This window comes from Arvicanthis niloticus, chromosome 2, assembly GCF_011762505.2.
Source record: "Arvicanthis niloticus isolate mArvNil1 chromosome 2, mArvNil1.pat.X, whole genome shotgun sequence".
Taxonomy (NCBI): domain Eukaryota; kingdom Metazoa; phylum Chordata; class Mammalia; order Rodentia; family Muridae; genus Arvicanthis; species Arvicanthis niloticus.
Window position 1 is genome coordinate 72,918,140 of NC_047659.1, and position 27,315 is coordinate 72,945,454.

Consider the following 27,315-nt stretch of genomic DNA (forward strand, 5'->3'; position numbering starts at 1 on the left):
TGTGGTTGATGGAACAATTGGTGCTCGCTTGAGATGGATCTGTGAAACTGTGAGATGAAATTTCAAAGGAATATGTTACCCTGTATGCACTTGAGCATCTGTGTGAGCAGCAAAAGCAGGTGAACTGCTTCAATAAAATAATGGTCTCATAAGCTACTGGCACGATGAACAGATGTGATTAGAAATTGAAAAAACATTATCATTCTCTTTTCTAAATTTATGAAAATATATAGTCATGCTTATCTAAAAATTATACTTAAAACATGAATTACTATATTAGACATATTCTTGCCTCTTACTACATATTTGTATTATTTATCCTATGTCCCAATATATAACAAAGAAAGATTAGAACTATAAAAATTATAATCAATAAATAAGAAAAAATAAAATATTAATTCAACCCTCAAAGTTGAGAACAAGCATTTAATATTTCGTCAGCCAATAGCAGGTGTACCTGTAGAGTGGTTGAACTATACAATGTTTAGCATTTGAGCTAGCTGCTTATTAAATCCCATAAAGAAATATTTGTATATTATTTTTCCTGTTGTGAAAGCATGTAATCTTGTTTTCTTAATAACTAAGTCTATCATAGAAAGAAACTACACAACTTCCAAAATTTACTGTTTAATTTGTTTACCCAAATAGACTAACTCAAACTTTTGAACTTGAAAACAAACTCAGTAAAAAGCTTCCATTGCAAGCATCAGGACTTGAGTTGAGGTCCTCAATACCCACATAAACCACTAGTGGTAGCAGAAAAATGCTATGTACCAAAGCTGGGGCATGGTGACAGTGGCATCATGTGAACTTGCTAGCTAATCATTATACTCACAACTGAGGGTATACTATGTTTATCCTGACTCACAAATATAAGGTGAAGGAGTGAATGAAAAAGACTATCAAAGGTTAATCTCTGGCTTCTGTATGTGCAAATACAAGAAAGTACAACTGCACACAAATCACACACATGCATAAAACATACATACACATACAAAGTCACACTGATGCTCATATGTAGAGGTAGGCCTGGGACATGATCATAAATATTCGTTTCACAATGGAATTGTAACAATATTCATAAATCACAAGTATTAGAAATGTAAAAGGTGACAGAATTCTCCAACTTTTTTTAAGCTACCATTTTTTTATTACCCCACTGTTTCCATACATTAGTTGTTAATTTTTTTATTGGATATTTTATTTACATTTCACATGCCATCCCCTTTCCCCATTTCTCCTCCCTAGAAAACCCCTATCCTATGGCCCCCTTTCCTTTTTGCTTTTATACAATTTTTTAATGTTAATCAAAGGCTTTATAAGTTTGGTAATGCTCAATCAGAGGTGTAACCCAATACCCAACCTGGATATATCAACTAGCTTTGACTGGTGGAGACACGTGAACATCTGCCTCTCTCTCTCTCTCTCTCTCTCTCTCTCTCTCTCTCTCTCTCTCTCCCTCCCTCATCACCTAGCTTCTCTTCTCCTCCTCCTCTCCTTACTCCTTCTCTTCCTCTCCTTACTCCTCCCACCTTAGCTCCTCCTATGTATCACCCTTCCTGTTAAAATAAAACTTTTCTCTCAAAATACAATTAGAGCATAATTATGCCAATTTGTACCAGTGAGGTACAAGATAGTCCTAATACCCAGTCCATCATTTTGTTGACTAACCAGAACCTCTGTCATCTCTCCTAACTAAAACACTTAGTTCTGAACCTGGCTTTTTCCTTGGCTTTAGAATGAATGTCAGCTGAAAACCATCCAACCAAATCTTTTCTCTCAAAGTAAATAGCCAGGGTTGGCTATGAGGCTATAAGTTTTCAACCCCGTCAGAGACCCAGAATGACTGAGTTAACTGAAATTATGGGAAGCACAAAGCATAGCTTCTAAAACTTAGCCAATTTATAGATACCGCTGAACACCTGGACAGTCCCTATACTACAAAATGTTGGAGCATCAAACCTTCAGCCTTCTGGCCCAGAATCATCTGACAGACCTTAGTGCTGCAGAATTATTAAGGGCTGATTACTCTGTCTAGGCAGATATAATCAGTCGACTATTCTGCAAGTGTGTCCTTTTCTGGACAGTAATTTGTCTGTAGATGGAAAGAGGCAATTCTTGCCAAGTGGCTGTCTCACGTCAACTAGAGTAACTCCAAAGATGCTCAATTCCAACTTTTGACATAAATTGACAAGGGGATTTTTCTGTGTGGATACTGTTGCACACCACAGGAGACATTTTATGTGACACATAAATGCAGGCATATGTTAAAATTTGAGCAGCATAGGTGTATTAATGAAGAATAAGTACATTTTAATAAGGAGAAGCACAAAGTTATGTAAGGAATAACCATTAAAAACAAGTATGGCTAGATAGTCAGGATTAGGATAAATATAATATTTTGGATTTTGAAAACTTTTCCTTCCCCCTCCCCTTTGTTGATTAAGTGACCCATGTTCTCATGGTGTCCTAGAACCCTCTGCCTCCTACAATCCTTTTCTCTCTTCTATGCCTAATATTAGACTGTGAGTCTCTCCATCTGCTCACATATGTTGTTAGATGAAGCCTCTCTGATGATGTTTGGGGTAGGCACTGATCTATGAGTAAAGCAGAATATCACTAGGAATCATGTCATTGGCATTTGTTGTTGTCATTGTGGTTGTTGTCATTGTTGTTGTTGTCGTTGTTCTATCTTAGGCCTCTTGGATATCCACTTAGTAGCCTGGATTAATTTTTTTTTATTTTTGAGAGTCTAATATAATTACATTTCCCTGTCGTTTCCTAACTCTAAACCATATACTCTTGCTTCCACTCTTCACAATCATGGCCTGTTTTTCCTTAATCATTGCTACATAAATATTCCTAAATAGCACATTCTTTATCGTGTCACTTATCTCCATATTTACTTTTATGTATGTTTTGAAGGCTGATGATTTAGTATAGGATCATACATTAATGTGCTCTTCTAAGGGAAAGATTGTTTCTGCCTCTCTGAGCATTTCTTAGTGGTCTGTAATTTTTTGGGTAAGGTGCTATATAGTCTTTCTCTGTTGTGGGTTGTCAGTTGTCATTTTCTTGTTTGGGTCACATTTAAGAAATCAAGTGGATGGCTGACTTTGATAACCTTAAATTCTTCTGTGGTTAGCTCTATTGTAACGTGTTACAACAATCACATTTGCCAGAAACACTACTGTGCACACCACTTCTCTATATGTCCTTGGGATGTCTTGACCTTATTTAAAATGCAATAAAAAGTAGTGCTTCCCTTATAGTTTGGTTATAAAGAAAACTAAAGAGTGACTATAACATTTTAAGTATGCAATAAATGTTTTTCATATCCTAGAAATTAGAAGAAAGCTGATGCTTTGTTAGAGGTATTATGAATCAGTTTTCAGAGCATCATACATGTGTTACAATTTACAAATAGTCCAGACAGTTTTTTTCCTTCCACTGAATTCATCTTTGTAAAACATAGAAGAAATTTGGAAGACCAATTAATCTTCAATATAATTATTGTAATAATTTATAAGCAAATTTATAATAAATATATCTACTTGATTTATGGTTATTTTTTAATTCAAAGTTGACCCCAGGATATTTTGTCTTTCTTTTTTCTTAATTGCTGTATACAAAATTAGACTCTAAAAGTATTAGTAAGTGAATTTTATTTGTATAAAATCTAAGTCATATGTCTGTTCATCAATGTTCAACTTACTTGATATGTAGAAAGGGCTTTCTGATGAGTGAGATGAGCTAAATGAGATATGGAAAAGGATTAATCTTTTTACTTCATTTATTTTACCCTCAATATATCATCAGTGGTCAGCTGTAAAAATCAACTACATGACGCATTTAAAAATATTATACAAATTTAATTAACATTTATCTGGTCTAGAACCAAGAAATGTTGAACAATGCTGATAATAAAATGAAGACAATTTGTTAATATTTCTTTATTTCTGAAATTCACCTTTTGCCAATATGTAATCTATGCTTAAGTCTATTGATTTCCATTCGTTTTAACTTTTACAATATTCTATTTTAAAGGCAAAAACAACTATGTTTACTTATCCATGTATTCTGAAGAAACAAATACAAATAAAAGCTTTTTGGCTTGAAAATATATACTAATTGTAGACATGATGTGGAAATTTGTACCTTAGTAGTTCGAATAAGCAGATCCAAATGGAAGATCTCCAAGGAGAGAATTTTTCAGTGTTTGCTGTGAAAATCTGGAAATTGATTTACTGTTTATGTCTGTACTGAATTGATACTGAATTTTTTAATATTGTCTAAACTTAATGTTGTTGACCAATATTGTAAGGGCACAGATTGTATACATTATAAATCTAATACCAAAAGAGTATATTCTGATATTGAAAATATCTGTATCTATCATGTCATTTTACCTTCCCAAATTTTTAAAATATAATTTTTCTTCCAACAAGACAATTGAAGTGAAGGATATTGAACTTAACTTGTTACATGTTCTATAGCTGGTAAATGCATTAAAAACTGAAACTTCAGACCTACTGGAATACAAAACTAACTTGTCCATACCTCTCTATAGCCTATATACAACACATACACATTGAATCAGTACACCCCAGAAAGATTGTATTAAAAGTACAAGTATACATATTTAGCCTTGAAGTACATTCAGATTCTGTTTCTACAGGAGCAAAACCATCTGGAGGTCAAGTATAAATTATGGCTTCTCTCCATCTTCTGAAACTATAAACATAGAAGTATGACTTGAAAGATAGAACCTATTACTGTATAAAACATTCATTACAACTGAACAAGAAAACAGAAGTGCTATGTCTTTATCTGTGCTTTCCATGATGGCACTTATGGGTAGCACACTGCAGCAATATGTAGATTATCTTTCTGACATCAAAGAATTTTTGTATGGCTTTTATTATTGCAACAGTTCATGAAAAACAGTTTATGAGTATATATTTTCTATTTTATAATTATTTTCATTTTTCTAACAGTATCTCCTTATGCAGTACAGACTGCACTTGAACCATCCATGTTCTTGTTTGTACCTCCTAAATGAAGGTATTTCGGGCTTGTACTACAATTCCTAGCTTACAATTTTTACCATTCACTTAAAAAATTGCTGGAGGCAGAGGGAGGGAGGGAATTGGGTGGAAAAGGGGAGGGGGAAAAGACAAGGGGGACATGAGCAGGTATGGGGAGGAGGAGACAGAAGAGAAGCCCTGATGGCCAGCAGAATTAATGAAAATATGCAACCTCCCGGAATGGGAGGTAGGAGGATCCTCTAGAAAGCACCAGAGACCTTGGAAGTGAGAGACTCTCAGAACTCAAAGGGAGGGACATTAGATGAAATGCCCACCAGTGGGGAAAGGGAACCTGTAGAGTCCACCTCCAGTAGAAGACAGGACATCAAGTGGAGGGGTGGGGTGGTCATCCCACAGTCAAAAACTCTGACCCAGAATTGTTCCTGTCTAAAAGAACTGCAAGGACAAAATGGAGATCCAGCGACAGGCCCAACTTGGGATTCATCTCATGGGAATGCACAAGGCCTGACACTATTACTAATCCTATGGTGTGCTTAGAGACAGCAGCTTAGTATGGTTGTCCACTGAGAGAGGCCGAGCAAGCAGCTGAGTGAGACAGATGCATATACTTACACCCAACCGTTGGACTGAAGTCAAGGACCCCTGTGGAGGAATTAGGGAAAGGCTTGAAGAAGCTGAGGAAGACAGCAACCTCATAGAAAGACAAAGAGAGACCCTATAGAAAGACCAGCAGTCTCAGCTAACCTGGAGCCCTGAAATCTGTCAGACACTGAGGCACCAACCAGGTAGCATGCAGGCACTGGTCTGAAGCCCCAATACATATAGTGCAGAGGATTCCCTGGTCTGGCCTCAGTGGGAGCAGAGGTGCCTATAACTCAAGAGACTTGTGAGGCTCCAGGGCGTGGGGAGGGCAGCCTGGGTTTGGGGGGAATGGAAAAAAATCCTCTCTGAAACAGCAGGGAGGAGGAATGAGATGAGGAACTGTGGGAGTGGGGACAAGAAAGGGGGCAACTATTGGATAGTAAAAAACAAACAAACAAAGCCAAAATAATAAAAATAGAAATCTAAATAAAGATTTCAAACCCTGTATGTTTCTCCAAGAAAAAATGTGGTTTATATATTTATAGGGAATTTCATCAAAATGGGGAATATTTTGAGGAAATATGGAATCTAATAACCTTGGAATTTTAACTTGTTTTTCTAATGTTCCCCATTCTGGTACCTGTTCTCATTTTTAGTCTCATTTTTCTCATCTGAAGAGAAAGTGGCTCTTATGAACTTCTAGTATACTTTATTCCACATGTTTATTATTGCAGCCTTTATATTGATACCCCAGGGTAATGGCAGTGATCATTTAAATGTATACATGTCATACTCGACTATATAGCCATGAATGACAGCCTACTATTATTTATTCCATTTTTTGACCTTTTAAATACCTTTTTTTGTTGGATAAATGGTGTGTTTGAATGCTGACAATCTTGGTAGTTTCATTTTTTAAAAGCTTAGCCTGAAAAAAGTTTCACAATGAATGTTTAGAAAAATACAAATACCCACATATTATCCATGCCTTCATTAGTCTATTTCCAAGCATTTATCCTTCCTACAACCATCCTTTCATGTGAGCCATGGAAACAAACAGGCTCCAACAAAGTCTTAACTCTCTGACTACAATTTTTGGATATTCCATCAAAGTCTAACCCAATATCCTTTCACCATTTCACTGCCTATGATAGACTGAAATTTCCCTTTTTTGTATTTCTTAGCTAAAATTAGTGAAACATAATCTATATTAAATATTTGATAATCACCAATTTAATGGAATTTTTCTTAACTATCCCATACTCATTAGTAGTTCGACATTTTGAATAACATTAGCACTTTAGCAATAGTTTCATTTTGTGTAAAATAGTCAAATTAAAATAATGAACTATCTCATTAATAAAAAGCAAATATTTTAAGTCAATAACTATAACATGAATTACTTGTGTCCTATATATGTTGTGGTCAAAGGAGCTCCTTGTATCACATGTAGTACATATCATCTAAAGACTGAGTCTATGCCAGGATACAGAGATGCATAAAGAAATTACTTACGTGAATTGTGCCCTATTCTCTTTGAAAATGTATAACATATCCTAGGAATATGACAAAAAAAGTGATTCATAGATCCAAGGGTTAGAATGAAAGTAAGACACCAAAGCTACATATGAAAATATGTAAATATGCCATGGACAGAGGGGAACAGAAAAACATTTCTGGAAATTATTAAGGCATTGAACATGTTTAATGCAAAATGAAGAATGTTGATGTTTCCAGAAGAAGACAGGGGAAAAAAAAAGAGCTAGAGAAAAGCAAGATGTAACAAATGAGGCTTAAGAACAGCTTAGGTTAATATTGAGAAAATGTTTGTAAGTTCTGATAGAGTAAATGAGTTTTCTAGGAAGTAAACATTATTGGACGTAGTTAAGGAGGAGATAACAGTGTCATCAAGATCACTCTACAAAGACATCTCTGAAAGTACTAAAAGGGAATTGGAACAAGGTAACACCAAAGAAAGTATTTGATATTGGACACCTATAAAAATTTAATCAGTGTCTAATACATATTACTTTGCAAATGGATAAGGCAGAAAATGACCTTTAGTGGACAATGAACATGACATTCACAGCTCAACTTTATCAGGATGCATGCAGAATTTGATGATTAGATTTATGTTCCCTGGAGGGTAGTTCTTCTCAGCTTCAGATTTTATGGGGATGTCTAAGGAAAGAATTAACTATCAGGAAGCTCCTACAGAGGATTTAATACAATTTTATTCATTATGCTACAGTGACTACCTTTTTCCATAACTAAATTATTTATTTATCTTTGAAGACAGGTTTTCTTCCATTCTGCTTATTTTTTTTATTCTGCCATGTGTCTTTTATGGTGGAACTTTCTACATTGTAGACTATCTTACCTGAGTTACCAAATGTGATAGCTACTGCTAATCTGAAGGAAATGATGGTCCTAGAAATGTTACTGAATTTTGAATTTACTTGGTTATTAAAAAACTTAGTAGAAATGTCCCCACATACTATTAATTTATTATATGATTATTATATTTTTTTAGAACTAGAAAAATATTATTATCCCACATAGCACTAAATTACAAAATTAATTCCATATCTGTGGGCTTTTTTTCCTAAATAATGTGATATCATCTAAGCCAGAAAAGCCAGAATCATATGTCTTCCTCAGAGCTCCTTATTTTTTTTCTAGAAGCATCATTTTGTGTATTTTCATTCATGGTCTAGATACTTTGTAGGATTACGGTGCTTCTGAGAATATGCCTAAATATAAAATGATTTCTTACTGTAGTCAGAGAACACTGGGGATTTGACAGAGGAGGAGGTTCAATATAGAATTGCTAAATCTTAACCTATGCTCAGTACTAAGGGTTATATAACTTCAAGAAGACTTTTTAATGTTAACCACCATTGTAAGCAGAGATGGTTTCATTTCAGTTTTAACTATGTAAAATATTTTCTCATTTGCTTTTATTATGCCTGAAAACTGAAATAAAACTATAATTCTTGAAAAAATTGGGAAGGGGTTTGTACCACAAAGCTTCTATCTTGCATTTAAAGCATTATAGTTTTCAATTTAACATTGAAACACTTTGATACTGTATTGTTGAGGACCGCACTAGCCCCAAGTTGGGGCGGCCAAAATAAATGTTGCAGCCCAGGCAAAATGTTGAGGCCCGGGCCGATCCACGTTTGGGTGGCCACTGTATCCCGGCCCAAGCTGCTGCTCCGGTCTGCAGATTCTACCTAATCTGAGATTCGTCTCTGATGATCCCTCTATAGTCTCTGATCTCAGTCTATCTTCTCTGATCTCTGGTTCTGTCTTTTATAGTCTGACTTCTGAGCCACGCCTCTAAGTTACACCTTTAATCATGCCCTTAGGTCTTGTCTCTAACTCTGATCTCTATACTTCTAAGTATACTATTAAGTCACACACCTTTAATCTCAAGGTATCTAAACCAAGATTATCCGAGTGTTCTCAACTGTTGTAGGCTATTATAATTTAAATTTCATGTCAGGGTATATGGCTCAAGATGGCTGCAAAACTGATAGCCGCTTTCTGCTAAAAGTCGGCCCCCAACAATACTGTGCTTATATCCATATATATATATATTGCATGCAACAGTTACTAGTATTGTTTTGTGGGATTTTTTTAAAAGATAAAACATTTCTATGATTTTCTTCTATGTATGTCTGTGTGCCACATGTGTGTACTGTCGATGAATGACAAAAGTGTGCATAAAGATTCCCTAGAACTAGATTTAGAGTCTCCTGTTATCCACTCTGAGGCTGCTGGGAATAAAATACTGATACCTTGAAAGCATGGCTAGTGGTCTTAATTGCTGAGTCATTTTGTAAGCCTGTATGATTAACTTTATTAATCTCTTTTAAAAACAAAACCAAAAAAAGTTCTCAGGATATTTCATCATATATCACCTTTAAATATATATTCATATTAGTGTTTTGAATATTTTATACAGTATTTTTTAGTCATATTTTCTCCTTTTGGATTCAGCTCCTCTATTACCCACCATTTACATCTACCCAACTTTGAATCCTCTTTTTCTTTTGGAAAAATTCTTCTTTGATGTCTATGAACAATGGCAATAACCAAAATTATGAATTAAAACTAAGGATACAGTAGTATCACACATGCCCAATGATATATAATTACACTTGAGGCAACTTACATGCAAGAACTCATGCCTGGGACTAGAAATCTAGCAAACAACCCAAGATCAATAGAGTCATGGATCACAAGAACAATGTAAAAGTACCATTTTAATAATTAAATACATCTTAGGCTTGGATGATTTTCATAATCTACTTTAATAAGGGTTCTTAAACACTTTAACTTCCCTTCTAGCCCAAGAGCCATCAGAGGTAGTAGAAATGAAAAGTTACTAGGGCAAATGGGATGTAGACCTCTTAGAAATAGTTCTTTTGGATGATCCCAATCTTCTTTATCAGGATATCAACAGTTCAGTTCAAAGGAATCAATCTGCAGTGGATGCTTAATCCACTCACAAACACTATTCTCAAATCAACAATCACAGTTTTGATCCGGAAGAAACCTCAAAGCTCTGCCAATTGGCCCTAGTCTACAGAAGTGGCAGGAAGCCTCCAGAACACTACTAGACATTCTTTGGTGAGTTTCATTCTATGAAGTCACGACAAGCAATGATTGGTAAAGAAGGCAAGGTTAACCAATGCCACAGCATCATCCAAGACCAGTGTCAGCAAACCCCAAAGAAAACTAGCAGAGTGACAAGGTGAAAAAAATGCCACAGTGTTGCCAAGTTTCTATTGGGTGATACTTATATCCTTTTAAATATCACACATCCTCTCAAGCATCCACTCTAGAACATATAACATGCTCTATTGTAGGCCACTTCCAGAAAAACACTACATGTCTGTTCTCAGCAAAACATCCTCCCATGTGTCTGCTTCAGCTAAAACATCCCCTTATATTTCTGCTTCATGAGACAGTTTCCAAAAAACATTATATGACACAACTGAGTCTCCAAAGAAACCAGAAATATTGACTTTATATTTGAAAGAAAGTTTCTTTGTAAGTGTATTTCTAAAGTCGAAATACCTACTCAGGAGAGAAACACACAAACACACACACACACATACATACACACACACACACACAAACAAAGACACACATACACATACCCACATACACAAAACATAGTGGATATTTATAAAAGGTAACCTCATTTTGATTAGTTGTGATTTTCTGTAACTGTCTCTGTCTGTTCTAAAGGGAAGTTTTCTTGCTAAGCAGTACTACCTTATCTGTGAATATAAGTTAAAGTGTTTAAGAACCCTTATTAAAGTAGGTTATGAAAAAAATCTAAGCCTAAAATGTATTTAATGCTTAAATTGCCAGTATTCATTATAGTTGCCATGATTTTAATATGAATATGGAATATAAACCAATTATTGTTGATCAAAACAATTCTTATAATGTATAAAATCCAAATTGCTTAAAAACATCTGAAAACTACAGTAGAGTACCTTTATTGAATCTAAATGATATTGTACTATTTGAACAACCTTCTAAAGAATCTAAAAATACTTATTTTTAAAATGAATTGTAGAATCAGGTAAACATAGGATATTGGATTTTATAAAAAGCAAATTCATAGAGCTTTATTTTTAATATTATATGCTTTAGGAAATTGAGAAATTGAAATTTGATATAAGTAAGAAAGCAAGAACAAATAACATATATAATATGTAACTCAATTAATGAAACACCTGAGTATACAACTTTTAGTTGCATGCTCGACATAAATGGGAAATACATGATATGTAATTCTAGGCCATTGTGTATGGAAGCCCATGCTTTGATTTCTACACTGATTTTTAAATGAGTAATATCAATATTAGTTACTGAATATAAAACTATACTACTTTACTATGGGTTTTAGATCTCATAGAGTGAATCAAAGTGAAAACTAAATAATAGTTAACAGAAAGGATATGCATTTTTAACTCCATTAACCAAACCCTAATCACTATTCTTAGATTAAATCTTTTACTCTACTCATACAATAGAACTAACTCATTTCATTTAAAAAATGTTTTAGTTGTCTTTATACTCCTCATAAACATTAAATAAAAATGCTCTATTTTGTTACCTATAAACTTCATATAATAATATGTAATAAGTAATATAATAAGTAATATAATAAGTAATATAATAAGTAAGTTTTATATTGCATTAAAATATTTACCTTTTTCTCTGCCTGTGTCTCTATCTCTATGTCTCTATTTCTGTATCTCTCTTTTTGTCTCTGTGTCTCTGTGACTCTGTCTCTCTATATTAGTGTCTCTCTCTGTACCTCCTTCTCTCACTTTCTTTCTCCTTCCTTCTCTAACACCTGTTCAAACACATTAGACTAGTGATCCCATACCCTAACCCATAAAAAACAAACATATTGAAAGCACATCATTAAACCATATACCTTTTGTACATTTGGTTCAGTCATTTCTGCCATTAATTTATACCTTGAATAATCTTTCGGTGATGTATATTTCAGGGATGTTCCTGCAACTTTATCCATATTCAGAGATTTATAAACATGTTCACTTACATATCTGCCCTTACTTATTGGATTTAAGAAAGTTTGTTTATAGTTTATTCTCTTTTTTAATTTTTTATTCTGTTTGAACTGTCCAATTTACATCATTTTATAAAGCTGACTGTGGAGTTGATTGACGTAAAACTTATGGGCATTCATACTTTTGTTAAGAAATGCCATAAGATACAAATTTCTTCTCTCAATAGTCTTTTATATTTTCTAAACACAGTGGTCATAAAGATATCTCATTACTTTTAATTTGCATTTAACTGATTATTAATTAAGTTGAATATCTTTTCCATATTCATGTGAAGTTTTTCTTCCCCTTTTTCCTGTCAGTCCATTTGTTTTCAGTGTTGAGTTGGAGAGTACATTTTATGTTCATATCATCTAATTCTATAATGAAAGTATATAGCATTTTGCTCATATCTAGTTTATAGTAAGTATTATCTTTTATGAGAAGAGACAAGGCCTCATGTTAGGCAGGCTGACTTTGAACTCCGTATGTACTTAAGGATGCCATTGAAAATTTGATCTTCCTGCCTCAACCTCCTAGCCATTATGGGAGTAAAACAAAGGCAAAGGTATTGAATGTTACCTACCTTGATTGTCTAGCTTTTCATCAAAGTCCTTTGACAAGTGGGGACATTGTCTGAAACAATATTTTACAAATTTGAAGACACACCTGAGTCCTCTGACCTATACATACACCTGTATACACATTTGAAAACTACACACACACACACACACACACACACACACACACACACACACCTAATACTCAGTAAACTGTAAACTCTACAGAGGAAGGTTAGCAACCTGAACATTAGAATGTCCTCTAACAATTGCAGAGCATGTTGTAATATGAGAACTATTGTTCTCTTTCCATTTTTATCAGATTATACTACTCTAACCACTGTAAGCACACTTAACACATGTCAACACGAAGATATATACCACAGTATTGTGTAATTTTGATGTTAAAAAAAGAGATTGAGAAAAATTAACATTAACTAAGCTTTTAAATGTGCATTTTCTTAAGACTTAAAAATATTATTACCAGGCTCCTGTCAGCAAACCCTTTTTGGCATCAGCAATAGCTTCTGGGTTTGGTATTTACAGATGGAATACATCCCTAGGTAGGACAGTCTCTGGATGTCCTTTCCTCAGTCTCTATTTTACTCTTCATCCCTGTATTTTTTTTTTTAAGACAGGAAAGCCCGATGAATACAGATGTGGATGCTCACAGTCAACCATCAGACTGAGCATGGAAACCCCAAAGGAAGATTTAGGGGAAGGACTGAAGGAGCTGAAGTTCCTATTCTGACCCCATAGGAAGAAGAACAATATCAACTAACCAACCCACCAGAGCTCCCAAGGACTTAACTACCAACCAAAGATTTCACTTGGAGGGACCCCATGGCTCTAGTGGAAGGGGAGGTCCTTGGTCCTGTGGAAGTTTGATGCCTCAGCATAAGAGGATGCTGAGTCAGTGAGCGGAGAGTGGGTTGGTGGGTAGGGGAACACCCTCATAGAGGAAGGGGGAGAAGGGATGGGATAGGGGCCTTGCAAAGGCAAAACCAGAAAGGGGGACAACATTTGAAATATAAACAAATAAAATAACCAATAAATAAATAAATAAAAAGTAACATTATATAATACCTCTAAATTATTCAATTTTGAAATATGTAACAAGAATAATAAAAGTTAGGGATGCAAAATGAAACTGAAATCTCTCAATTAAATTGTTGTTGAAGGTTGTATATGCAGAAAATTATTTTTCTTTAGCAGATTTTTAACTCTAGATTAGTTTTTGTATTTATTTGTCTACTAATAAATTATTTTGTATATATAGATGTTTGTCTAGTGGTAGGTCCTGCACCACCTTAGTGGAGACATATGACATGGCCCCTGAGACAGGGCCAGAAGGAGTGGACCTCCAAGATTGTTGATGGCTGCTGTGGACCTAGAACTTATTCATATAGTAATGTTCATATTTTAATGTTCCTTCAAAGAATGTCTTCCTTGTTAATGTTAATTACTCCATGATAATCAGAGACAGCATGAGTGTGGGAAGCAAAGGTGAGGCTATGTCTCAGCAGAATGGTAAACACTGGGACCTTCAAGGCAACACTTAAGATTGTGGAAAAGAACTCTAAAAATGAGTTCAAGAATATATAATTTCTCAACTATGAAAAAATATAAGGATGTAATATAAGTTGTATAAAGAGCTTCGCAGATCTAAAGGAGCAGAGGTAACTACACTGTGAGCCACCATTTCAGAAAGATAAAAAGGTAGGCAGATAAAAATGCAGACAGATAACTTAGCAAGGTCACCATGAGACAGATTAAATTTAAGTCCGGGTGTGGTGGGACAATCTCAGGATAGAGTCCATCCAGCTTAGTTTCCTAAGACAGGCAGATCTCTAAATTCTTTTGCAATGTTAAAAAAAAAAAAAATGTATTTGCTATCTCCTAAGAATCAAAGGGCTGGAGTCCTGGGATGCTGATTCATAGGATAATTAAAAGGGAACCTGGAATAAATAACTGAATGTAAATAAAAAAAAACTGGGTCTTTGGTTTGCATGAGATAAGTTAGCAGGAAGGGATAGCAGTTAGTTCTTTAGAATTTTCTCTAACAAGTGCAAATCAAAACAAACCTGAGATTCTACCTCACAAGAACAACTCAGAACAACTAAGAACAACTCAGGTGACAGCAGATGCTGGTGAGGAATTGGAGAAAGACGAATACACCTCCATTGTTGGTGGGATTGTAAGCTGGTACTACCACTCTGGAAATTAGTCTGGCAGTTCCTCAGAAAATTTATCATACTACTACCTGAGGACCCAGTTGTACCACTTCTGGGCACATACCCAGAAGTTGGTCCAACATGTAATGAGGACACATGCTCCAGTGTGTTTATAGCAGCCATATTTGTAATAGCCAGAAGCTGGAAACAACCCAGATGTCCCTCAACAGAGGAATAGATACAGAAAATGTGGTACATTTATACAATGGAATACTACTAAGCTACTAAAAACTTGCCAGCAAATGGATGAAACTTGAAAATAGCATCCTGAGTGAGGTAATCCAGTCTCAAAAGAACACACATGGTATGCACTTACTGATAAGTGGATATTAGCCATCCCATGTACAGTCACCAAACCTGGACATTATTGTGGATGTCAGGAAATGCTTGCTGACAGGAACCAGATATGGCTGGTCTCCTGAGAGGCTCTGCCAGAGCTTGACAAATATGAAGGCAGATGCTTGGAGCTAACCATTGGACTGAGCACAGGGTCCCCAATGTAGGTATTGAAGAGGGGACTGAAGAAGCTGAGGGGGTTTGAAGCCCCCTCAAGGGAGTACCATTGTCAACTGGTCAGACTCCCTGGAGCTCCCAGGGAATGGACCACTAACCAAAGAGTACACATGGAGGGACCCATGGCTCTGGCCACATATGTGGTAGAGAATGGCCTTGTTGGACATCAGTGGTAGGAGAGGCCCTTTGGTCTGAGGGTGTTCAATGCCCCCAGTGTAGGGAAATGATACGGCTGGAAGAAGGGAGTGGGTGGGTGGGTGGGGGACCACCCTCATAGAGGCAGGGGGACATGAGATGGGATAGGAGGTTTCCAAAAGGATGATCTACAGAGGGGAAAACATTTGAAATGTAAATTTAAAAATCCAATGAAAAAATTAAAAAAAAAAGAATTTTTTTCTAGCAAGAGCTGAGCTATTTGGAGATCTCTGGAGAGTAAAAAGAGCCCTTCAGGAAATTTTTCTATCAGGATTTCTGATGTTGGTCTGAAAATTTATGGAGAGCAAGCACAGCTCTTTTAGAATTTTTTGTGGATCTTTTAAAAATTTTTCTTACAGGATTTCTTGATTAGAAATCCCAAGAATTAGAGAGCTGACACACTTCTCAGAATGTTTTCTAGCAGCTATCCAGAGAAGGCTGTCTGAAGGGCAAACATAGTTCTTTTAGAAATTTATCTGTCTTTCCGACATTGATTGGAAAACCATGAATTACTGTTAGACCTTTACTAACAGGATTTTGATTTGGTAGAAGATCCAAGAATTTCTCAAAACAGTTTTTCTTACTTTGGTTAGAACCCCCCTGACCTTTACAGAGAGCTTTTATAATTTTTATTACCAGAGAGCTGCCTCGAGTAGAAAGCTAGCTGTCTCAACCAGAGTTTTTAGAACAGCAAGAAAATGTTGTCTAGAGCAGAACAGAACATGCAGGCAAAGAGAGAGAGCGAGAGCGAGAGAGCGAGAGAGCGAGAGAGCGAGAGAGAGCGAGAGAGAGAGAGAGAGAGAGAGAGAGAGAGAGAGGGAGGGGGAGGGAGAGGGAGAGGGAGAGACAGAGCAATCTGGAAGGCCGTCTCAGCAGAACCTAGGGTGCCAGCTTGAGTGGCTTTTGTTTTTGTTTTCATTTTTGGCACTGCAGACACCCACCCATTTCAGGATCCTGTATACAGCTAAGGATGGTCTATGACAGTCTAGCATGTATGTCTCTGAACCATGTGCACAACTGATATTCATGGAGGACAGAAGATGGCACCAGAACAATTGGGGCAGGATTTATAGACTGTTGTTAACTGTCCTGTGAGTACTGAGAATCATTTTCCAACCCTTTATTCATCTGTTACAAAGGCAATAAAACCAGAATGGAGTTATTTATGGAAAAGGAAGTATTATAGACCCTTTGTATTGGTGCAAATCATTCAGAAAGGATGCACATAATCCACATTCCTACCATCCGGTGAATGTGTGAGATATTTGTATTGTCCCTGTTGTTCATCCATATATTTACAGATCTGAAATAATTATTTTTGTAATAATAATATTAATTTTTACCATTTCCTTTAGTTTTGCAAGAAACTATGCAACATATTTATTTGTTTGGGTCTATAATGGAATATATTCTAAAATTTTGTAAGATTTGTAATTTTTTTTCTCCCAACCACTTTGTTACATTAGCTAAAATGTGTTTGTGTTTTTCTACTTTTTCAGGTATAAATGACCTTGTTTCAACTTTTGTATTTTATTTTCAAGTATTTCATCTGATTGATGAAACTCAATTTTATCAAATGTTCATCAATATTTTTTTGACTAGTCCATGCTTTATACAAGGAAATTGGATTAATTGTAATTTTTCTTACATGAAAATCATCAAACATATTTCAACAATTTTCAAATATTTTGTTTTTGAATCTCCAGTTTTATTTAAAAGAAATTTTCATTTAATTTGCAAAAACATTAAGCCTAATGCTTATAAACCGTGATTTTATGATTGAGGCATATGGTCAATTTAGATTGGCTAAGAAGCATTTGAGATGGAGCATTATCTATTCACCCTTAATTATTAAACAGTATATCCTCTAAGTATATGTACAGAGTTCCTGTATGATAAGCCAATTTTTCTAGTTCGAGTTTGTACACTTTCATTATTTATTTATTTTTCTTCTTTTAATTAATTCATAATCCATTGCAATTATGTATTCTATCTTTAAACATACAATAGAATCTGATTCTACTTTGCAACAAAACAATTCTCCCAAATCTAACAATTCTCAAAGCTACCAATATCTCTCTTCTACATTGTTAGGATAGCATCCTAGTATGGATGGTTTCCATGTGATTTAAGTTAGGTTAAATTTCATTACTTCTACAAAAGTTATAGTGTTTTAGGAATCTTTTAAATTCCACTTTGTCAACATACAACCATGTGAATCCCTCTTATTCCCCAAGTCATGGTAAGTTTGTTAATCTTCGAAGATGCCCAGCAAGCCCAGGTACAATCATTTTATCCTTCATGATTTAAGAACCAACTCCTTAAACTCTGTATCTAAACAGATAAGTGATAACAATAGATAGATGATAAATAAATAGTAAAATATTAGATACATAAATAGAAAACATAGACATAGTTTATAATGTAGATAGATAAAATTCAATAAATACATATGAGGTTATGTTATCCTGATGTATAACATTATTCCTGGGGCAATATGAACAGATGTATACTTAGCAGAGATAGAGAACTAATAACAACAAAATTCCTTACAGGAATATAAGAGAATGGTTACTTATAAGAGCAGAGATTACTCAAAGACATTTACATCATCAAAAGTCCATTAAAGAATAGATAACTGAACTGCTATTAAAAGATAGGACAAATCAGGAAACCTGGAATGTACTCTACAATTTGCAACCAGTTTAACAGGTTAAAGACTGTCCATTCAAGTTGTTTTGATTTTCTTCTGAGCATCTTGGATGGTCTCTGTCTCTTTAAGAAAAATTAAATCTCTCAGTATCCACTCTTCACGTTGAGAGGGCCAACTCAAAGACATTAACCCCATCTTTCTCAGCTGACTTCCATTACCTCCTCTCATGCTAAGCAGAGATCTTATACTCCCTAGAAATGCAATTCTATCCATCTCACCTGCTTCACCCATTCTTGTTGCAGACACCTAGTACTTTCTATAGGCTAACAACAGACACCCATCCTAGCTGGATTCAAAAACTACCCCTCTGCAAGGAAGGGAACCAAATCTATGCCAAAATCATCCAGCCCCTTTACATATATGAAAACATGTTCAGTATTTGCCTTTTGACCTTTCCTTTTTTTCTCCCAGCACAAGCATCTCTTCAAGTAGAAATAACAAACTTTGTCTTACAATAAGTCTGGAAAATTTCACTGGGAATCCAGAATCTGACTATGAGAATTCTTTAATACAGAAGGGCTTTTCTGAAGCTTAAAGCCCTCATGTGCTCAAGCACAGGTAAGATCATTTCTAATGCTTTGTATCTCAAACCCAGAACCCTTGTCAACCTATTTGTCATACAACAGAATAAAATAATCCCATTTTATTTACTACTCATGTATAGTTTAAATTTTACTTATGAAATTTTATCTACATTACAAATTATATCGATATTTCTACTGTTTACTTATCTATCATTTATCAATCATAATCATCACCTATATTTTAGAGTGAAAGTTTAAGGAGTTGGCTTTTGAAGGCTAACATGATTATGCCTGGGCTTGCTAGGGACCTTCAAAGAATAACAGGTAACCATCATGTAGTGTCAAACAATTGAGAGGGATTTACAAGATAGTGTGTTCACAAAGTAGAATTTAAAACAGTCCCTGAAACAATATAACTCTAGCAAATTATTGATATTCAGCATAAATTAAATCAGATGGAAGTGGGACGCACAGGATACTATCCTAATAATGTACAGAAGAGACAATGGCAGCTTTGAGAACTGTGGAATTGTGGTATTGCAAAGCCTGTCAACCACGTGAGAAGTTGAGGTAAGTGGAAACAAGTTAAGCACCCAGTTAAAAAGAAAAGACACAAAATCTCTACATCAGGAATGCATAATGATAAAGTAAAGAAGGATAATTAAATTGTTCTAGCACTTGAATATTTTTAATGGGCTGTGTAACTCCCATACAAAGGTGGACATTTTGATAACTTATGGCAGTAGCTTACAAAAAAAAGTTAAATCACTTTTAGAGAAGTTGTGACTGAAATAATTCTGTATCTGCACTCCCATATCTTTTCATTATGCCATTACTCCAGCTTTTATAATTTCATCTATTAGAAAACATTTTTCCTTTGAATATGGTATCCTATTTTATTTTCTCTAAGAAGAGCTCGACCAAATCATCTAAATTAATTCCTTATAGTTTAAGCCTTTTCTTAAGTGTAGTATTTTCAAGTTTACTCAGGTTCTAATGCCTCTCCCTGTTGTAGTTATTTGTTGAAGGCCTGGTCCTCATTCTATTTCATAACTAAGTGTTCCACTTCTACCACTACATGCTACGATTTTGACACAATCAATTGAAAGCTGTGATTAAGACAACTCAAGTTCAGGACATTAAGGATCAGAAGGAAAGTCATGTGGAGAGAGAAATAAACAGAGTTTTGGGTAAATAATAATTTGGAAAAAAGGAAACCGAGATTAAACATGACGCAGAAAATGTGATAGTATTGAAACTTGTGCTTCCCAAAGATTATCCAAGATATGTTTTCCTGAGAAAATGGCATTCAGGAAGCAACCACAGTAAACGGCTCTAATTTAAGGGCTCTGTTAAATAACGGATTCAAAGTATGTTCATTATTAATATTAAACAATTAGGCAATTATAATTTGGGAATATTATTGTGTTAAAGAATGATGTATGTCTAAAGATGATTATTACTGGTGTAAACTTTTCCACAAGAACATCTACATGGTCATGTGGTACTTTATTACTCACTTACTTATTCACCCCATATATTCTTTGAGATATATTTATTGATCACTAGCATCAGTTTCAGTTCCACATAATGTAAATATAATGAAGTAAAACTGAAATTCTATTCTTAGAGTTTGAGAAGCAGAATTAACAATAATAAAAACAAACAAAGGTACATCATATTGGTACCAAAATGTCATACAAAAATAATATTTTAGGTAAAGATGAATTCTAGATGGAATTTTAGATGAGATAAATAGGAACAATTTTAATTGGGTCAAATCTTAGCAAAATTCTAACAGGGTTAGGGTTAAACCAGATGACTAAAATTAGTCATCTAGTGACACAAGGATAAGAGAAAGAAACTTCAGTTCAAAATCTCCAAAACAAAGAAATGCTTGGAAGATCATTATGCCAGAAAGACTGGCAGAGCAGCCAACAGTGATGTGCATGTTAGTTATTATCAACAGTTAATAACATATAGTAAATCTAACATATAATACTGTACTTTGCAGTTTAAACAAGACCAATTAGAACTGTATACTAGCATTAGTAGGAGAATAATAGGTTGGGATTATTTGAAGGTGGAAAATTACTGTTACTGTGTCAGGAATGAGTTTAGAGGAGAATGAAGGGAATGACAAGATCGTAAAATGATATAAAATGGGGAAAATCCCATTTCTCTGACAAGTAGTTAGAATCCCTAAGTTTCACCACTAATTATTTCTCTTCTTCTTCTCCTTCACCTCATTTCTTCTTCTTCTTCTCGCTCTTTGATTTACAAGCTGTTGATTATGATGAAGAAATCTAGCCCTTATATTCTAAAACTTCACATATGCTCTCTCTAAAGTATTATAGGTCCTGGGTTAATATTGGTTTGGGAGAAAAATCCAACATTGTAAGTAAGTAAATGATAAAGGCCTTAGTCTGAAAATAAGGTTGAAGTGTCAAGCATGAAGACAGAAAAGGCGTTTTAAGAAGAAAAAGTGTGACAAGATACATTAAAATATCCAGAATTCCAGAATGTTAACTTCAGATCACACTGGTCATTGAGATTGTGCATACAGGGTCCACTGGTGAAATAATAGAAGAACCTTTGGAAGTTGTAGTTTTTAGAACATTATTTGTGTGAACTTAGATCTTGTGGAAAGAAAGTATATCAGGAAACAAAACAAAATAAAACTCAGGGTTTTTCTCATAAAAGGAAAAGCAAGACTTCTAGAAAGGCTTAAATAGATTTTATTTGACAATAGAATACAAGAGTTCTCTTAACTTCTTTGAAATGAAAATATAAAAGAAAATAGAGTCATGTTGGTCTTTACCTAGTACATATTTTTCAAATTACTGCCAATGATTAATATAGACTTGTTGGTCAGTTCGTTGAGGAAAGTGCTGCCAGCATTGACAGACAGTTAAACAACAATAATGGTTTGATGTTGATTTAAGGGATGAATGTGTAGTTTTACTCTGTATAAAATCCCTTAAGAAGATAAATTTTGCGAACTTAACCTTCTTTAACACAACCTGTTTCAGGATCTCAGAGTTCTGAACTCCCTCCTTTGTGGCCCAGAAGAGAGTTTACAGTGAATACCATTAAAAGAATTGGTTTAGAAAACCACTGGAGAAGAACAAACCTGAAAACCCAAGAGCAGAAAACAAAATTCATTACTTGTCCAAATCATCCAACACTTCCTTCAGCTGAATCCACAGGCAAGCATTCCGACTTTATCTGGCTTTTTCTGACATCAAAGTCCTGTGTGTTTCTTAATCTTGGTACTCATCTCTCTGGAGACAAGTCATCTTTCTTAGACAAGATGGCATCATTCTTTTCTGATGGCCTTATGTGGTACTTGGAAGAACTAAAGAAGAAGGAATTTGTAAAGTTTAAGGAGTTCCTCAGACAGGAGATTTTGCAGTTGGGGCTGAAACAGATTTCTTGGACAGAAGTGAAGAAGGCATTGTGTGAAGACCTTGCCAACTTAATGTTGAAACACTATGAAGAGAAGCAAACCTGGGATATGACCTTCAATATTTTTGAAAAGCTCAACAGGAAGGATCTCATTGGTGAGACAGCCACTAGGCAAGAATTGCCACTTTCCTTCCACAGACAAATTACTGTCCAGAAAAGGACACACTTGCAGAATAGTCGACTGATTATATCTGCCTAGACAGAGTAATCAGCCCTTAATAATTCTGCAGCACTAAGGTCTGTCAGATGATCCTGGGCCAGAAGGCAGAAGAACAGATGCTCCAACGTTTTGAAGTAGAGCGAGTGTCCAGGTGTTCAGAGGTCTCTATAAATTGGCTAAGTTTTAGAAGCTATGCTTTGTGCTTCCCACAATTATAGTCAACTCAGTCATTCTGGATTTCTGATGGGGTTGAAAACTTATAGCTATTTACTTTGAGAGAAAAGATCTGAGTGTATGGTCATCAGCTGACATTCATCCTAAAGCCAAGGAAAAAGCCAGGATCAGAACTAAGTGTTTTAGTTAGGATAGATGACAGAGGTGCTGGTTAGTCAACAAAAGGATGGACTGGGTATTAGGACTATCTTGTACCTCACTGGTACAAATAGGCATAATTATGCTCTAATTGTATTTTGAGAGAAAAGATTCCTTTTAACAGGAAGGGTGATGTGTAGGAGGAGCTAAGGTGGGAGGAGTACTGAGAGGAAGAAAAGGAGTAAGAAGAGGAGAAGAAGAAGGAGAGGAGAAGCTAGGTGATGAAAGAGAGATAGAGGGGGGAGACAGGGAAGCAGATGTTCATGTATCTCCACCAGTCAAAGATAGTTGATATATCTAGGTTGGGTAGTGGGTTACACCTCTGATTGAACAATACCAAACTTATAAAGCCTATGATTAACATTTCTTAAAAAAATGTATAAATGCAAAAAGGAAAAGGGGGCATGGGATAGGGGTTTTCTAAGGGGGGGGGAATGGGGAAACCGGATGGTATCTGAAGTGTAAATGAAAGATCTAATAAAAATAAATAAATAAATAAATTAAAAAAAAAAAAAAGAGAGGGCACAAAGAGAGATTGCTGGACACCCAAAATTATATTTTGCTCATTTGAAGGCGAAGCTGACCCATTATGGTTTCAGAGCATTCAGCATCAGTATTCAGGATTTCTTTAAGCAGAAATTCACCAAGGATGACTGTGATTATTTTGAGAATCTTCTCCTATCAATGAGAACGGAAACACGGCCACACATGGTGTTCACGAACAGTGTTGCTGGAATTCGCAAAACACTGATGTTGAAGAAGTTTATGCTTGCCTGGTCAGAAGGTCTGGTGTCTCAGAACAAATTTTTCTACATCTTCTACTTCTGCTGTCAAGATGTGAAGCAGTTGAAGACAGCTAGCCTGGCTGAACTGATCTCCAGAGAGTGGCCCAGTGCCTCAGCTCCCATAGAGGAGATCCTATCAAAACCTGAGAAGCTCTTATTTATCATCGACAGCTTAGAAGTGATGGAATGTAATATGGATGAGCAGGAATCTGAGCTGTGTAATAACTGCATAGAGAAGCAGCCAGTGAATGTACTGATAAGCAGTTTGCTCAGGAGGAAGATGCTCCCTGAATCTTCTTTCCTTATCACCGCTACCCCAGAGACATTTGAGAGAATTCAGGACATAATTGAGTACACAGATGTGAAAAATATAAAGGGATTCCAGGAGAACAATATTAATACATATTTCCACAGGTTGTTCCATGATAAGAACAAAGCCCAGGAAGTCTTCAGCTTGGTGAGAAAAAATGAGCAGCTGTTCACTGTATGTCAGGCCCCTGTGCTCTGCTGGATGGTGATTACTTGTCTTAAAAATGAGATAGAGAAAGGAAGAGACCCCATCCCCATTTGCCGATGTACCACCTCTCTGTATACCACTCATATCTTCAATTTGTTCACTCCCCAAAGTGCCCAACATCCAAGTAAGAAAAGCCAAGACCAACTTCAGGGCTAGTGTTCTCTGGCCGCTGAGGGCATGTGGACTGACACATTTGTGTTTAGTGAAGAGGCTCTCAGGAGAAATGGGATCATGGACTCTAACATCCCCACACTGCTGGACATTTGAATGCTTGGAAAGATCAGGGAATCTGAAAATTTTTACATATTTCCCCACCCATCTGTCCAGGAGTTCTGTGCTGCCATCTTTTATCTGCTAAAGAGCCATGATGACCACCCTAGTCAGGATGTAAAATGTATAGAGACACTCATGTTTATGTTTCTAATGAAAGTCAAAGTACGGTGGGTTTTTTGGGGCTGTTTCATCCTTGGCCTTTTACACGAATCAGAACAAGAAAAGCTAGAGGTGTTTTTGGCTACCAGTTTGTTGGGGCCCAAGCTCGAGTCCCTGTTTGGGCGCCAAAATAATGTTGGGGACCGCACTAGCCCCAAGTTGGGGTGGCCAAAATAAATGTTGCAGTCCAGGCAAAATGTTGAGGCCTGGGCCGACCCACGTTTGGGCGGCCACTGTATCCCGGCCCAAGCTGCCACTCCGGTCTTCAGGTCGGGGGTTCAGCAAGAGCGAGGGTGACGGCAGATTCTACCTAATGTCAGATTCGTCTCTGATGATCCCTCTATAGTATCTGATCTCAGTCTATATTCTCTGATCTCTGGTTCTGTCTTTTCTAGTCTGACTTCTAAGCCACGCCTCTAAGTTACACCTTTAATCATGCCCTTAGGTCTTGTCTCTAACTCTGATCTCTATACTTCTAAGTATACTATTAAGTCACACACCTTTAATCTCACACACCTTTAATCTCAACGTATCTAAACCAAGATTATCGGAGTGTTCTCAGCTGTTGTAGGCTATTGTAATTTAAATCTCATGTCAGGATATATGGCTCAAGATGGCTGCAAAGCTGATAGCCGCTTTCTGCTAAAAGTCGGCCCCCAACACCAGTTGTCCCAGAGAATAAAAGACAAATTGTATCAGTGCCTGGAAACCATAAGGGGCAATGAAAATCTTCAAGAAAAAATTGATGGCATGAAATTGTTTTCCTGTCTGTCTTATTTGGAGGATGAAGCCTTCTTAGTGCAAGCAATGAACTATATGGAAAAAATTATGTTTGTGGCCAAGGATCATTCTGATTTTATTATTGCTGCCTACTGCTTAAAACACTGTTCTACACTTAAGAGACTATCCTTTTCAACCCAAAGTGTCCTGACTGAAGAACTAGAAAAAAGCTATATGGAAAATCTACTCACCTGTTGGAGTCATATGTGCTCTGTGTTCGTAAAGAGTAAAGACATCCAGGTACTCCAAATAAAAAAAACTAATTTCAATGAGCCAGCCTTTCGGGTCTTGTATGAATCTCTGATGAACCCCAGCTTCACCCTTAAAAGACTTATGGCAAATGATGTGACTTTCTTTGGTGGTGTGCGCATGTTCTTTGAGTAGATTCAGAACTGCAGTTTAGAGTACTTGAACCTCAGCTGCTCATTCTTCTCCCACAATGAGGTGAAACTGTTGTGTGAAATCTTGATCCAGGAAGAGTGCAACATAAAAAATCTGATGGTAGCACAGTGTAACCTTTCACCTGACCACTGCAAGAACTTTGCCTTCGTCCTGATGAGCAGCAAGATCTTAATGGATCTTAATTTGGCATCCAACTATGTTGGCCTGGGGATATCTTCACTGTGCAAGGCTTTGTGCCACCCGGACTGCATTCTGGAGAAGTTAGTGTTGGGCAACTGCTCCCTCAGTGAGCAATGTTGGGACCACCTTTCTGATGTTCTTAGGCGGAACAAAACTCTGAGGCATCTAGACATCAGCTTCAATGACCTGAAGGATGAAGGACTAAAGATTCTCTGTAAGTCTCTGACTCTCCCAGACTGTGTCCTGAAGTCACTAAGTATGCTATATTGTCAAATCACCTCTAGTGGCTTCCAGGACCTGGCTGAAGTCTTGAGAAACAACCAGAACCTGAAGAGCCTGCGGGTTTCACACAATAAACTAGGAGACACTGGTGTAAAGCTGCTGTGTGATGCTATAAAACATTCCAATTGCCACATAGAGGATCTCGAGTTAGAAGACTGTGAGATAACTGGTGCCAGTTGTGAGGACCTTTCTTCTGCTTTTATCCAGTGTAAGACCTTTAAGATGTTCACCCTAGATGGGAATGCCCCTGAAGTCAATGAGGTGATTTTCTCTGAGACGTGATAAAACAGCAAAAATGTTCCCTTCATGTATTTGGATTACAGATTACTGACTTGTTAATGAATCCCAAGCATTTCTGGTCTCTGAGAAAAGGAAACATCCTTGCTTGAGCATCAGAAGCAGTGTATAAGCAAAAGCAGAAAAAAAAAGGGTGGACATTCTGATGCAACAACCATGGGTGTATTCTAACCTCAAACTTCTTCCAGAAGAAAGAGAAGAGGATCTTTATTTTGTCCCATTGTATAGAAAAAATCATACAGGTTACCAACATTCCAATGAGATGTCATTTCTTTGTACCTCATTAAGATGTTTCCCTGCAAGATAGATGTGGCTTTTTTGTTTGCACTACAGTTTCAGACAGGGCTTTCAAAGTCATGCTAAAATGACTGCCTTATAATGACATTTTTTTTCCTACATTAGATTCTTTAGCACCCAGTAAAGTGTTAAGTAGCTTTAAAAAAATAAAAAAAAGAAAACTACTAGAAGGTTGTTCTTATTTTATTTAAATTAATGAAACATTGGCATTAAAGTCTGTTCATTATAAATTTAAATTTCTAATATAGAGAACTATGATGATGTAATTTTTGTTTAGATATCAGTCTGCTCTCTAGCAACAACCATGTACTATCAATCTTTGGAAAATTCAATTTTCTTATACAAAATGATGTGGTCAAATAAATCACTTTA

General features: G+C 36.0%; 1 pseudogene; it reads left to right on the top strand.

Annotated features, from left to right (window-relative positions):
• The first annotated feature begins 22,284 nt into the window (after nt 1–22,284).
• Nucleotides 22,285–26,758, top strand: LOC117704187 (NACHT, LRR and PYD domains-containing protein 4A-like; annotated as a pseudogene).
• Nucleotides 26,759–27,315: the final 557 nt, after the last annotated feature.